The sequence below is a fragment of the Priapulus caudatus genome, unplaced genomic scaffold, assembly GCF_000485595.1.
Source record: "Priapulus caudatus unplaced genomic scaffold, Priapulus_caudatus-5.0.1 Scaffold91, whole genome shotgun sequence".
Lineage (NCBI taxonomy): Eukaryota > Metazoa > Priapulida > Priapulimorpha > Priapulimorphida > Priapulidae > Priapulus > Priapulus caudatus.
The window spans coordinates 564,771-580,071 of NW_014577152.1; the positions used below are offsets into that span (position 1 = coordinate 564,771).

At 46.9% G+C, this 15,301-nt stretch overlaps 1 protein-coding gene across 1 annotated transcript in view; it reads right to left on the reverse strand.

The window, feature by feature from the left end:
• The window catches only part of LOC106804875 (serine/arginine repetitive matrix protein 1-like), a 70,492-nt gene extending 64,862 nt beyond the window's left edge, over positions 1-5,630 (reverse strand). The window contains exon 1 of the mRNA XM_014806244.1: positions 5,534-5,630. The gene's annotated coding sequence lies outside the window, so the exon portion shown is untranslated. The remainder of the gene's footprint in view (positions 1-5,533) is intronic.
• Between the last annotated feature and the right edge of the window lie 9,671 nt (positions 5,631-15,301).

A 15,301-nucleotide genomic window follows, 5' to 3' on the forward strand; every position in this document is an offset into this window, starting at 1 on the left:
TGTGTGTGTGTGTGGGTGTGTGTGTGTGTGTGTGTGTGTGTGTGTGTGTGTGCGCATGTGTGCGTGTGTGTGTGTCAGAGAGCGAGAGAGACAGGGACGCACGCACGTATAGTAGGTATATACACTCTCGAATCGGACGTATGAATCAGAGCTTTGGCAAACATTCCCAGCTTTGTACTCTCGGCTGAGTCACAGGCAGACGGGGACCAAGAAAAATCCCCACAGTTCGATGCCAAATTCGCATTTCCCAATATGCGTGATTAGTGTAGGATTAGATAACGCATGGTCTCGTAGTGATTGTTCCTTTGTGGTATGTTTCGATACGTGGTTGCCATGCGACACAATTCCTGCGTCTCCGCTGTTTGCTGGGATTTGAACCAGTAGTCGTTTAATGAAGTAAAAAGGTTAAAAACATCGAGAATCATTCGTGGGATCAGCGAGTGGATCTAGAAATTAAGCACTAATAAACTTCATGGGGGGTGCGTTAGCGTATACAGGCGTAACATGAACCCTCGTTGTAAAATCCCGTCTTCAACTAACGCCAACCATAGGCTTACATCTGCTCTCGATTATACTCAAGTGTACCGAAGTGCTTATTTAATCTGCAAAAAGAGTGCGAGTTTATTCCCAGAAGATATAACCCCCGTACTAGTATTATACGTGTAGCCACAAAGCTTAAGGAAGATCCGTTTCTAGTTTTCGTCTGGATAATGTGGCTCTAGGGCAAGGTAGGTATAACGTGCTAAAAAAACTAAGCAGGTGCATTAGGGAATGCTAGCTTGAATTTTTAAAGCAACTATTTTACTTAGCTGGCTGGGTCCGTGCAAAGACTTAAAGGAACGAAAAGTTAAGTAAGCAAGTAGAATAGGTATAAACCATCAAGAATTTTTAAAAGCTTGATGGTTATATACACACGCTCATACCGAAAATGTGCTATCCAAGTAACCCAAAACTCCAGGATTATATTCAGCTGTATGCATCCGTTTATGCTAATACGGCTTTTGTCCTATATGTGAGCATACGCTTTTAAAGTATTAATGTCCTTCTAAAGTGGACGCTCGACATATGGCACACGCAAACTTTATGTGAGTTGCTTTACCTAATAAGCTATTGTTATGCGTCCCACATACATATAAAACTATATAGCCCCGTATGAACAAAGCCGTGTATAGAGCTACTACCTAATTTATTTATGACAGATGCTATTGATCACGATATTCTGCGTTATACTACGCAGTTTTAAATTAATAGTAATAGCAATGTCAATAGCAGCTCACTCAATTTAAGATCACAACCAAATTGAAATAAAAGATAACACGTTTTTATCTCATATGTATCTATTTATCTATGTATCTATGTATCTATGTATCTATGCATCTATGTATCTATGTATCTATTATCTATCTATCTAATACCTACCTACGCGCGCATCAATCCGTCTATATACACTCATCCTGCAATACGCACGGCACTGTCTTGTAGCTAGGACGCACACATTGCTAGCTATATGTGTACCTACCTACGTGCGTATCAATCCGTCTATATTCCCCTGCTGTGGCTGTGACACGGGCTCCTATACTGTATAACGCTGCCGCTCAGATCACGGATAGTTTATCCCGAACGTGTGATGTGATGCTGTGTGCTAGCAATGCCCGACGCTGTGCCATCGTACACTCCTCTCCCTCACAAGCCGCTCTCGGTAAACAGCGAGAGTGGTGAGTATCTACAGACAAATCCTGCCGACGATTGACGTCGCCGCACCGATGCTTAGGCGACGGTCGGCACGAGCATCCACGCGCATCTCTGTAAGGTGAAGACGTCGCCACGGCCGTCGTCTCCCGGCCGCTGTTCGTGTCCCGGATGTTGCTACCGACGTTGTCGATGTAGGCGACGTCTCCGTGGCGATACTGCGTGAGCCGTCGTCAGTAGTATCGGTGGGGGGCACGTATACACGTATATAGACAGGCAGCGCGCGCGCACGCACACGCACGCTCAGCTCACATACGCAGCTGCCGAGCGCTAGCACGGAGGCTGCAGCAGTGAATGATGAATGGCGGGGATGATGCTGGTACTGATGCTGCTGCTGCTGCTGCTGCTGCTGCTGCTGCTGCTGCTGCTGCTGCTGGTACTGATGCTGCTGCTGCTGATGATACTGCTGCTGCTGCTGCTGATGATGATGATGGTACTGATGCTGCTGCTGCTGCTGGTACTGATGTTGCTGCTGCTGCTGCTGCTCCTTGTGGTGATGCTGCTGCTGCTGGTACTGATGCCGCTGCTGCTGCTGTACTGATGCCGCTGCTGCTGCTGCTGCTGACGGTACTGATGCTGCTTGTACTAATGTTGCTGCTGCTGCTGCTGCTTGTGGTGATGGTGGTGCTGCTGCTGCTGCTGCTGCTGCTGCTGCTGCTGGTGGTGGTGGTGGTTCTCTTGCTGCTGCTGATGCTGTTGGTATTGATGCTGCTGCTGCTGCTGCTGCTGATGGTACTGATGCTGCTGCTTCTGCTGCTGCTGGTGTTACTGGTGTTGCTGCTGCTTCTGCTGCTGCTGGTGTTACCGCTGCTGCTGCTGCGTACCGCTAGGCCAATACGGGGCCAGATGGGGTTGAATATACAGTCAGCTGATCAGCGCGGCTGTGGTCAATAAACTGCAGCAGCAGCAGCAGCAAGAGTTGGCGGAGAGTGTTCTCTCGTAAAATCTAGCGAATTGATGGCGATATCAGCGGCAGCCGCGCGTGTGAGTGATGAGAGACACGCACGGCGTCGCCGCGTGAGTAAATGCTTGTAATATTCGTCGCGCAAATCACGTCTACTATAGCCTACGAGAGAGGAAAATGGCTATTCGAGTTTTCATCGCTCGCTTTTAGAAAAATTCACGACGGCGGCTGTCACTGCCGTTAGGTCACGCTGTGGTGTGACGTATGCGCCCCCCCCCAGATAGATAGATAGATAGATAGATAGATAGATAGATAGACAGTTGCGCCTGCTCGAATCCCACGGGTTAGGAATCTATATCAACTCCAGCCTGCATGCTTCAGTGCAGGCTGCAGCAGGGAGCGACCGTGAGATAAATCTCGGTGACAACAGCAGACGCATCTCTCTAGAGTGATCGCGAGGAAGCGTCAAGTAGCGAGCCCTCATTGATCGCCTAGCTCTCTATGCACACATGACTGTGAGCAGCGCGATGGGGGGCGCCACACGTCGACATCCGGTGAGCAAGTGGCTCAGCGCCTCCCCAGCGAGTCTCCTTCCACTCATGCGGATAGCAGTACGATCATCAATCCTGCGGGGGTGTCGCGCGTGTCCCGCACACAAAAGAACCACAGCGCTAGCGCACACCGGGTGGTAGAGCAGCACTCTAGCTAAAAGCCTGTCCTCGCTGGGGAAGTATGGTCATTAGGATGCTAGGTGCTTTGCAGGTTTCCCCGGCTAGCATCGGAAGACGCTGTCAGCTTCGCGGCTTCGTCGACGACATCGTACAGTATGATTCTACATAAATCACCGCCATATTGATTTAACCGCCGCCTAAGCAGGAAGCGGAGGAACGCCCGCCTTCCTGTCCAACCCGCGGATACAATAAACTCAGGCACAGGCTCTGCATGATGAGCCATAGGGTACAATTTACCTGTCAAGGTCTAAGATATGTGTCCGGGGTTTAGCAGATTACGTTACTACCTTGTTTATTGACATCAGCTCCCGCGTGTTCACTTGCGTTGTACTTACCTTGAAAGAGGATTTCGTTTCTAGAAACTACGCACAACAGTGATGCTGTGTTAGGTTCGTTGCTATGACCTTTAGCATACTATAAGCCTACCGAAAAGTCAAAATAACGCGGATGGGAAGGATTCGCACCGGTAAATACAATGTCTATGGCTGTATGAGTGGAACAAATGACAAAGGAATATTCACCGACCCACCCATGAAATACTAGAGCGGTTTGCCGTCAATATGAAATTATTCAAGGATCGTCTGATATGGACAGGCACTCTCTGCGGGAACCCGTGTTTGCCTGCGATCTTTTCTCTCCCCGCCTATTCGACATCCTACTTATCACGAAATTAACTGTGGTGATACTGACGTACTATCTATGTGACTCTGTTGGTCACTACCACGTCGTTCAATCCTAACCGATTACTTCGATTTTCGCGTCAATTTCTTCAACTAATATCTTGAAACGCAGGACAGCAATTATGGCCACATCACGCGCATGCGTGCTTAGTTCACGTGCACACACGAATGCAGCCGTCGGGACGAAATTGGTCACCCAATTAGCGAAAGAGATGAATATAGATATTAATACTCATTCCTAATGGGAGGCCGATTAACGCTGTGATAGGACCACGGACCGATAGTTCAGGGAATCCTGTCGGTGGACTTCCTGTACGAATCCAAGTAACAGCGTGAGTAGAGAGGATTAGCTCGTGTAGCAGAAGTAATTCACTGCGTAGAAAATAAATCGTTATATACTCGTGATACCCGCGTGTAAGAAGTGTAGGGATTCACGTGCATGCACGCTTTACGTCCGCAGAACAAATTCTGATTAAGTTTTGCTCACGCTAGGATTTTCACTGCGTAATATAGCCGGAGCTTTCATTAAAATTCCGGGACCATGTGATCGCGTGCATTTATGAGGAAGAAAATTACCATGTATAGAAGCTCGTTTACATGCTCAGAAATAATTAAAGACTCATTTATGTACTTATTATCAGGAGTCTGACTGAGATTTTCACGCGTTGTACGACAGTGTTATATCTCTGTCATATGAGTCTATTACTTTTCATAAAAAATAGCAGATGTAGGAAGAATACATCCGGACATCAACGATATACATCCGAAACGGATGTACACTGGGAAGCGGCAGCCAATTATGCAGGCATACAGAAGTCAGCAGAGACAAAATGACGGATGGAAAGACAGATAAAGCAACCGATGAAGGACAGAGAGGTGGATAGACAAAGCTAAAAACATTTAAGTAGCACACCGCGATAGAGACAAACACAAAATAACCACACATAGGGTTAAACGTACCAAACATACCAATTATATTGTTTTAGTTGGATACTCGACTATAGTTTCACATGGGCAGATTCTTTCCTAACGGCTACTCTTTCCGGACTCTGTAAAAAGCTCAATGCTGGCATTATCGTCCAGGGATGGAAACGCTAGCAATTTGCTAAAAGGGAAAATACATCTCTGACTATGCAGTAAGTAAAACCCACCACTTGAAAGATGGGTAGGCAAACTTTTTTACGAGCGTTCGCGCCACAAGTATGTCAAGGCTGGACAGAATTATGTAGACCACACCATGGTCTTCTACTATTAGAAGGCCACAATACTCCGTGCTCATATACCGCTCGCTTCACTGGCTGCGGTTATACAAATTAACCACGCAATAACAAGCCTCCGAAAACTTCCTGTCCCGTTAAAATGGCGAGTCAAATTGATAATGGGTTGCGAATAATAACCCGAAGCAAATTACATTAACAGCACGCGCGTGTTATTAAAACCTGCTGAATAACTATGGTTGCAAAACTCACCAGGCTTTCCTTCCCTCGGCGATGTCCAGAAATTATGTATGCTGAACACTGTATGCTAGCGACTGTTGGTTGTAAAACGTCTAACCACTGCACCATGCATTCCTGTAAACATTGACGCACGGTACTATGTAATAACGTCAGCACTGATGACTACTGTCACGTCCTTGAGTTTCACGCAATGTCATTTGCATACGTGCGATTCATTGTCATCCACATGTGGCTAATCGTAATAAGAATTGAATTCATCATCAAGTTAAAATCAAAATTAAAACCCAACTTTGAATCTACCCATCCATCTATCCATCCATCCATCCATTCATCCATCCATCCATCCATCCATCCATCCATCCATCCATCCATCCATCAGTTCGCCCGTCCGTCCATCCATCCATCTTATAGGATATTGTTTCGATTTAAGATAAGTTGAGAATAAACTAGTGCAATTATGTTCCGCTAAGAGAGCGTAAGCACGGTAGCGCTTCAGCTGTATATTAAGCAGGCGGCTTGCTGCGTCGTCCTTAGCCGGGCTGTGGCAGTAATATACGTCCAGCTGTTTTACAGATTGCATCGCTCGTTTTAGGGCACGGGCGGGTTTACCCATAGTAAACATCCTAAGCAGTCGATCGGTCAGTTCACTCAATATATGCAGCGGGATTGATTGTTTGGTGCGTAAGAAACTGTCTGTACATAGTATAGGTGGCGATAGTGTTTTTGTTCCACCGCCCATTAAATTGAGCAAGAGCTAATAATACCCTTATTAGCTCTCATAGGTATTATTTATTAGGTAATATTAGCTCTTGATATCAGGCGTCTTAATTCCCCCCCCCCCATACTGATCCCCATTTAAATCCCAAGTCGTTCACAACTGCCCGTAATGTGCGTGAATAGATTTTTCCGCGGCTGTGGGTGTCTATACGCAATGTCATTTCAGCCCGCGACGGGTTAGCTTCCATCACCTGGCTAGAGTTGGATGGCTATAGAATCAATCGCTTTCTGCTCAGCGTATCGCACACAGATTGTACCATCGCGTCTTTACACACTTTACACTCACTATCCGTGAGACGGTGCATCACGACCCTAGCCAGGATCGACGTGGCTCGATCTATACGTGCGCGCGATCGGTGAATTCGTCCCTATTCAAGCTGACCCCTGCTTCCACGCACGCACACACGCACGCACGCACGCACGCACAGAGACACGCACGCACGCAGACACGCACAGAGACACACGCCCGCACACACACACGTACGCACACATGCACGCACAGGGACACGCACGCCAGCAGCTATATAATCCCTGATCATGAGGCGAACACCATTGTAAAATGCTTTCGTGTATGCGCTGAAAGCGTGAAATGCGATGCGATGGTGATGATGCCAGCATCTCGTGCGATGTGCAGCAATGCGCTGTTGTTTTTTTCCATCTCGGCATGGTCCCGCGGGAGATGCGAGGACGCTCGCAGCTGCTTCTGTGCTAACACATGAGGAGGAGGAGGAGGCAAGGGTGCACGCTAGCCACGCGGCTTCTCCTCCACCGCCCGTCGACCGAGCACAGCGGTCAAACGTGAGGGTGAGGGGTGTGTGTATGCAGGGTACCCCGGACAGAGGGTTTCTGGCATCAGTCTCCCATATACATACGTATAGTACGTGTATATATTCGTCAAAATACTCGTCATTTGAATAGGTACTGGGCATAAGTAATATGTTTTCAGTTTTTCCCAGGCGAACTATATTCGCGCATATAAATTTTCCCCCGTGATCGTTCTGACATACCTAGCATTCATTACTCCAGGATCCATACTACTTTATCGGTATGGTGCACTGACAGCATCACTGGTTCAAATATAGGAAAAGTAAATAGTAGAGGAACGGATATTGGTTTCTATATTGAACGAGCTTTTGAATAGGGATGACGTCAGATGATATAGCAAAACTCGCATGGATGCGATGCATGGCGGACTAAACACAACACCTCGCGCACGCATACAGCCCGTCCTATCGATGATGGTTTCATCTGATAATTTCTTCCAGCTTCGACACGTCCGTCGTTGTTATAGCAAAGATATTGCAAAGTCATGGAAATTGGCGCCCATTTTGGATTCATGCAAATTATGCAAATTGCCGTGGGATGATTTCTTAGGACTTTTAGTATGTTGTTCTGGAGACTTCACTGAAACGCACTGCCGTGAAATAATTTCTGTTGCTTTTTTTTCACGCTCAAATGCTAGATTTCCTGGACTATGTTGGTTGTGCATAAAAAAACATGCGCATATTTATGAGAATATACTTCGTTTTATTGCTGGGTATAAAGCTCCAATGGTCCTACTCAAACATGCAGCGTATATATATACTCCTCATACATAGTTGCTGCTGAATCACCCCCGGATGGAGTGTTCAGATTACCTCACGCCTAGATAATATGCGGAGACGACCTCTCTCCCAGATAGATGGTAGAGAGAGAGAGAGAGAGAGCTCCAGTATGTTGAATAGGCGCATACCGAATATATCACTATTCGACATGCGAAGCGCTTTTGCATGTCGACTAGTAAAAAAATATCTGCAGAAAAGTCTATAATTATCCTATACGACATGGCCACGGAACAGGTTGATAGTCGGTTATGGCTCTAGACTGGCTCCGAGTCGCTACGTGCAATCGTGCTTACGCGTAATTAGAGCTCGCGTTAAACGACTTTGTGCTAGTCTACGCTAGATAAAAGTGGCGTTTATTCGGCATTTCCAAGCAAAGAAATTTATTTGACGTTTAAGGAGCTAATGCGTAGGAACTCTGTAGCCGTGACTTTTATTTTCTAATACAGCAGCTCACATGGACTTAACACAACATATTACTTTCTGAATATGAGTATATTATAGCACTACCATAGTACACTAGTATATAGCACTACCAAAACATAATATTAGAGCGAATATGTGTGCGTGGATGTGCGTGGATGTGTGGGTGCGCGTGGAGGTAACTGAGTAGTAGTGAAGGTGTGTTATATCTACCCACCTACGGTTTGTAACAGAGGTGACTGGGTTGGGTGGTTAGCTGAGAGCGTGGGGTGGGGTTGGGGTGGACGACAGCTATAAAGGTTCACGACCTGATATCCTGTCACCATGCAACGATGCCCTTATATTGTCATCGCTTACATCGTTAACGCGTTGATCGGGTTTTTAACGATATACTATTAAATTATTGATTAGCTACACAGCATGATCGTGCAAGATTTCATATTGAAGCACAATTAAATAACTCCAGCAAAACAGTTCAAAACAGTCCGCCCCATGAATGCCCGTTATTGCTGCATGCACACAGAGGACATCTGGTGGGAAGTGCGAGTCAAGACACGTCCCTTGAGCAACACACTGGTAATTCGCTACGATGGTAAACAAGCGTAAATCTCCGATATATTTCCCCGATATTACCCAGCGGGAGTTCTACTGCCTCGCCGAATTGTCATTGATAAATCTACGCGGCCAGCCGTAATGCTGTGTATAGCAGACTGTACGTCGTTCTCCTACGTACGCAATAGATCGCATTGTATTATATTGGGTTTATTACCAACCTTGCGCTGTATATATGTGTATAGCGACGAGGCTGTCAATATATTTATGACGCGCGTATGAGAGCGTGAGCAGCATTGATAGACTGCGTAAGGTGAGGGCCAACGAAGTCACCGAGTAGTCATATTGCCTTGTCTAGTGAAGTATCACTTACTCCATCAGTTACTCAAGCGCATACGCGGCCGTGTGCATTTCGCACACGCACCGCCGACAAAGAGTAGTGATATCCTTGGTAACGGATACACGGCGGGCAGACACACACACCGACGCGCGGCTGTTAGAATAAACCTCTACACTCGTCCTACAACATACACGGCCCTGTCTTGTAGCTAGGAGAATCCTAGGACGCACACATTGCTAGCTATGTGTACCTACCTACGCGCGCATCAATCCGTCTATATACACTCATCCTGCAATACGCACGGCACTGTCTTGTAGCTAGGACGCACACATTGCTAGCTATGTTTGCTAGCTATGTGTACCTACCTACGCGCGCATCAATCCGTCTATATACACTCATCTGCAATACCGCCCGGCGCTGTCTTGTAGCTGACGCACCATTGGTAGCTAATGTTTGGCTAGCTCTGTGTCGCTACCTACGCGCGCATGTCAATCGCGTCTATATACCCTCTTCGCTGCAATACGCACGGCACTGTCTTGTAGGCTAGGACGCCACATTGCTAGCTATGTTGCTAGCTATGTGTACCTACCTCGCGGCGCATCAATCCGTTAATATACACTCAATCTGCAATACGACCGGCAAGCTGTCTGTAGCTGGACGCACACATTGGCTAGCTATATGTGTACCTACCTACGTGCGTATCATCCGTCTATATCCCTGCTGTGGCTGTGACACGGCTCCTATACTGTATAACGCTGCCGCTCAGATAGCGGATAGTTTATCCCGAACGTGTGATGTGATGCTGTGTGCTAGCAATGCCGCGGCTAAGTGCCATCGACACCTGCCTCTGCCTTACAGAGCGCTACTCGGTAACAGCGAGAGTGTGAGTATCTACAGACGAAATCATGGCGACGATTGACGTCGCCGCACCGATGCTTAAGCGAGGTCGCGCACGAGCATGCCACCGCTGCTCTGTAAGGTGAAGACGTGCGCCACGGCCGTCCGTTCGGGGACCGCTGTTCGTGTCCGGATGTTGCGTACCGATGTTGTCGAATGTAGGCGAGTCTTCCGTGCGATACTGGTGAGCCGTCGTCAGTAGTATCGGTGGGGGCGGCACGTATAATCGTAATACGCAGGCAGCGCGCCGCGCACGCATGCACGCTCGCTAGCTACATACGCAGACTGCGAGCGCTAGCAGCGGAGGCTGCACAGTGAATGATGATGCGGGGATGTATGCTGGTAGTGCATCTGGCTTGCTGCCTGCTGGCTGTCGTGCTGCTGCTGCTCTGCTGGCTGGTTGATGCTTGCTGCTGATGATGATACTGCGTGGCTGCTGCTGCTGCTGATGATGATGATGATGGTACTGATGCTGCTGCTGCTTGCTGGTACTGATGTGGCTGCTGCTGCTGCTGCTGGTTGTGGTGATTGCTGCTGCTGCTGGTACTTGCCGCTGCTGCTGGCTGGTACTGATGCCGTGCTGCTCGCTGCTGACGCGTAGCTGACTGCTGGCTTGTTAGACTAATGTTGGCTGCTGCTGCTGCTGCTGCTTGTGTGATGGTGGTGCTGCTGCTGCTGCTGCTGCTGCTGCTGCTGCTGCTGCTGCTGCTGCTGCTGTGTGGTGGTGGTGGTTCTCTTGCTGCTGCTGATGCTGTTGGTATTGATGCTGGCTGCTGCTGTGCTGCTGATGGTCACTGATGCTGCTGCTTCTGCTGCTGCTGGTGTTACTGGTGTTGCTGCTGCTTCTGCTGCTGCTGGTGTTACGCTGCTGCTGCTGCGTACCGATAGGCCAATAGGGCCAGATGGGGTTGAATATACAGTCAGCGCTGATCAGCGGGCTGTGGTCATATAACTGCAGCAGGCAGCAGAAGCAGCAGTTGGGGAGAGTGTTCTCTCGTAAAATCTAGCGAATTGATGGCGATATCAGCGGCAGCCGCGCGTGTGAGTGATGAGAGACACGCACGGCGTCGCCGCGTGAGTAATGCTTGTAATATTCGTCGCGCAAATCACGTCTACTTTAGCGACGAGAGAGGAAAATGGCTATTCGAGTTTTCATCGTCGCTTTTAGAAAAATTCACGACGGCGGCTGTCACTGCGTTAGGTCACGCTGTGGTGTGACGTCTGCGCCCCCCCCCCCACACTCTCTCTCTCTCTCTTCCTCTCTCTCTCTCTTCTCTTCTCGCTATCTCTCTCTCTATCTCTCTCTCTCTCTCTCATCTCTCTCTCTCTCTCTCTCTCTATATATATATATATATATATATATATATATCCTCTCTCTCTGTCTCTCTCTCTCTCTCTCTATTTATATATATATATATTATATTTATAACACACACACACACACACATATACATATGCATGTGTGTGCGTGCGTGTGCGTGCGCGCGATTATGTGTACAGCATTAGGTAATGCAGTAAACTCTATACTGCATCGCTCTATGATCGCTCTAACCGTTGTGCTCTTCTCGGATTACCTTTTATGTGCTCATTAAATTCGAAGATTTGGGGTGGTGTCAGAGCATTCTAACGTCTTGGCATTCTCGCGAAGCGTAAACTTAAATTTTTCGCATAATTTTAATGTAAATTTAAGGGCGAATTATATAACAGTTATTTTCGACGAAGATACTCTGAAAGATCTGAATCTGCCTGTCGGCTGTTATGCACATGCAAGGCGCGATGAATACCTTAGCATCGACTTCGCAATCGTGTTTCACGCACGCGCAAGACTTAATAAAACGAGCAGTCTTGCCTGTATACTAAAAATACTTAGGACAAACTTATGCATATATAAAATCATAGCGAATAGAAATTCTTATATGTACAGAGAAAGTATATTTGCAATATTTTAGAAATTTATCTATGGCTGAATAGGCTAAAATCCGGGTTGCCGCATGCGTAGTAGCTGCTGAATGATTCAATAATTTTGATTCAAAAATGAATTTAAAATTAGAGCTGGGCTACCTCGAGTAGATTTCTGTGATAAATGTCCATCGCATAAACTCTGGTAAAATATGGTACGACGCCCTAGCTTGCAGGGTACCCCGGAAGAGGGTTTCTGCATCAGTCTTCCCATATACATGTACGTTATATATTCGTCAAAATACTCGTCATTTGAATAGGTACTGGGCATAATAATGATGTTTTCAGTTTTTCTCAGGCGAATAAAAAAATCGCGCATATAAATTTTCCCCCGTGAGTGTTCTGACATACCTAGCATGTCATTATTCCAGGTCCATACGTATTTATCGGTATGGTGCACTGACAGCATCACTGGTTCAATATAGGAAAAAAAAAAGTAAATAGTAGAGGAGTATTGGTTTCTATTTGAACGATCTTTTGAAATAGGGATGAGTCAGATGATATAGCAAAACTCGCATGGATGCGATGGCATGGCGGGACTAAACACAACACTCGCGCACGCATACAGCCGCGTCCTATCGATGATGGGTTCAACTGATAATTTCTTCCAGCTTCGACAGTCGTTGTTGTTATAGGCAAAGATATTGCAAAGTCATGGAAATTGGCGCCCATTTTGGATTCATGCAAATTATGGCAAATTGCCGTGGAATGATTCTTAGGACTTTTAGTATGTTGTTCTGGAGACTTCACTGAAACGCCTGCCGTGAAATAATTTCTGTTCTTTTTTTGTTTGTGCTAGATATCCTGGACTATGTTGGTTGTGCATAAAAAAACATGCGCATATTTTATGAGAATATACATTCGTTTTATTGCTGGTATAAAGCTCCAATGGTCCTTACTCAAATATGCAGGCGTATATATATACCCTCATACATAGTTGCTGGCTGAATCACCCCGGATAGAGTGTTCAGATTACTCACGCCTAGATAATATGCGAAGACGACCTCTCTCGGCAATAGATTAGTAGAGCTTACTCCTACAGATAGAGGCTAACCTCCTACCAGATAGAGCTAACCTTCCTACGAGTTAGAACTAACCTCCTACAGATAGAGCTTACCTCCCTACAGATAGAGCTAACCTCCTACCAGATAGAGCTACCTTCATACAGATAGAGCTAACTCCTACCAGATAGAACTAACGCTCCCTACCAGATAGACAGCTCCATAGAGCTACCAAATCAGAGCTACTCCTACAGAAGAGCTAACCTTCATACCAGATAGAGCATTACCTCCGCTACCAGATAGAGCTACCTCCTACAAGATAGAGCTAACTTCCTACAGATAGAACTAACCTCCCTACCAGATAGAGCTTCCCTCGCTACCAGATAGAGGCTTAACCTGCCTACAGATAGAGCTAACCTTTATAGCAGATAGAGCTTTACCTCCTACAGATAGAGCTTAACTCCCTACCAGATAGGCTACTGCCTACAGTAGAGTAACCTCCCTACCAGATAGAGCTAACCTCCCTACCAGATAGAGCTAACCTCCTAGCAGACTAGAGTAACCTCCTAACAGATAGAGCTTACTCCATACCAGATAGGTACGGCCTCACTACAGATAGAGCTAACCTACTACCAGTAGAACTAACTCCATCCAGATAGAACTAACCTCCTACAAGATAGAGCTAACCTCCCATACGCAAGGATAGAGCTACCTTCATACCAGATAGAGGATAACGTCCATACCGATAGAGCCTCCTACCAGATAGAGTTACCTCCCTACCAGATAGAGCTAACTCCCTACCAGATAGAGCTAACCTCCCTACAGATAGAGCTACCCTCCTACCAGATAGAACTAACGTTCCTACCAGATAGAGCTAACCTCCATACCAGACTAGAGCTAACTCGCCTACAGATAGAGCTAACCTCCATACCAGATAGAGCTAACACCCTACCAGATTAGAGCGTAACTCCTACAGATTAGAGCCTACGTCTCTACATAGCACTCATAAGATAGAGCTAACCTCCATACCAGATAGAGCTAACCTCCCTACCAGATATGAGCAGTTAACCTCCCTAGCAGATAGAGTTACCTGCCTACAGATAGCCTCTCCCGAGCAGACTAACCTCCTCCAGATAGAGAGCTACCTGCGCCTACGCAGATGAGCTAACATCACTACCAGAATGAAGCTACCTCCCTACCAGATAGAGCTAACCTCCATACAGATAGAGCTACCTCCTACACAGATAGAGCTAAACCTCCGTACCAGATAGATCGAGTTAACCTTCCTACGCAGATTAGAGCTTACCTCCCTAACCAGATAGCAGCTAACCTATCTACCAGATAGAGCTAACCTCTCTACAGATAAGAGCTACCTCTCTACCAAGATAGAACTAACCGTCCCTACCAGTATAGAGCTACAACTCCGCTACCAGATAGAGCTAACCTCCCTACCTAGATAGAGGCTAACGCTCATACCAGATAGAGCTAACCTCCCTACCAGATAGAGCTAACCTCCTACCGGAGATGAGCTAACCTCCTACCAGATAGAGTTAACCTTCCTAAGCAGATAGAGCTAACTCCCATACCAGCATAGAGGCTAACCTCACTTACCAGATAGAGCTAACCTCCTACCAGATAGAGCTAACCCCTACCAGATAGAGCTAACTTCATACCAGATATAGAGCTGAACCTCCCTACCAGATAGAGCTAACCTCCTACCAGATAGAGCTAACCTCCCGTACCAGCATAGAGCTAACCTCACTACCAGTAGTAGCGAACCTTTCCATGACCAGATCAGAGCTAACTCCCTACAGATAAGAGCTACCTCCTACAGATAGAGCTAACCTCCCTACCAGTAGAGCTAACTACTACCAGATAGTGGTAGCGCTTGCTGACTGCCAGATGGTAGGTGCGTGAGACACAGTCAGTGGGTAGACGACGTTTCTTAGCGTAACATATTACGTTTAGTTTATCCCCGTGTATTGCTGTTTGATCCTCGCAGTCAGTTAACGGCAAAGCTCGTACAGCTGTGGCGACGCAACAAACTCTGCGTGGCAGACAGCTAACTGCCTGTCTCTCCCAGCTTTATGCCGCTTCTCTCTCTCCTCTCTTTTCTTCTCTCTCTTTTTCTCGCTCTCTCCTTAACTAACGTGTACCCAGCGAACAGACGCCTCCGTATCAAATGACTATTTTGACCGGAGCGGGTTGTACTACGTTTATCGCGTAAAAG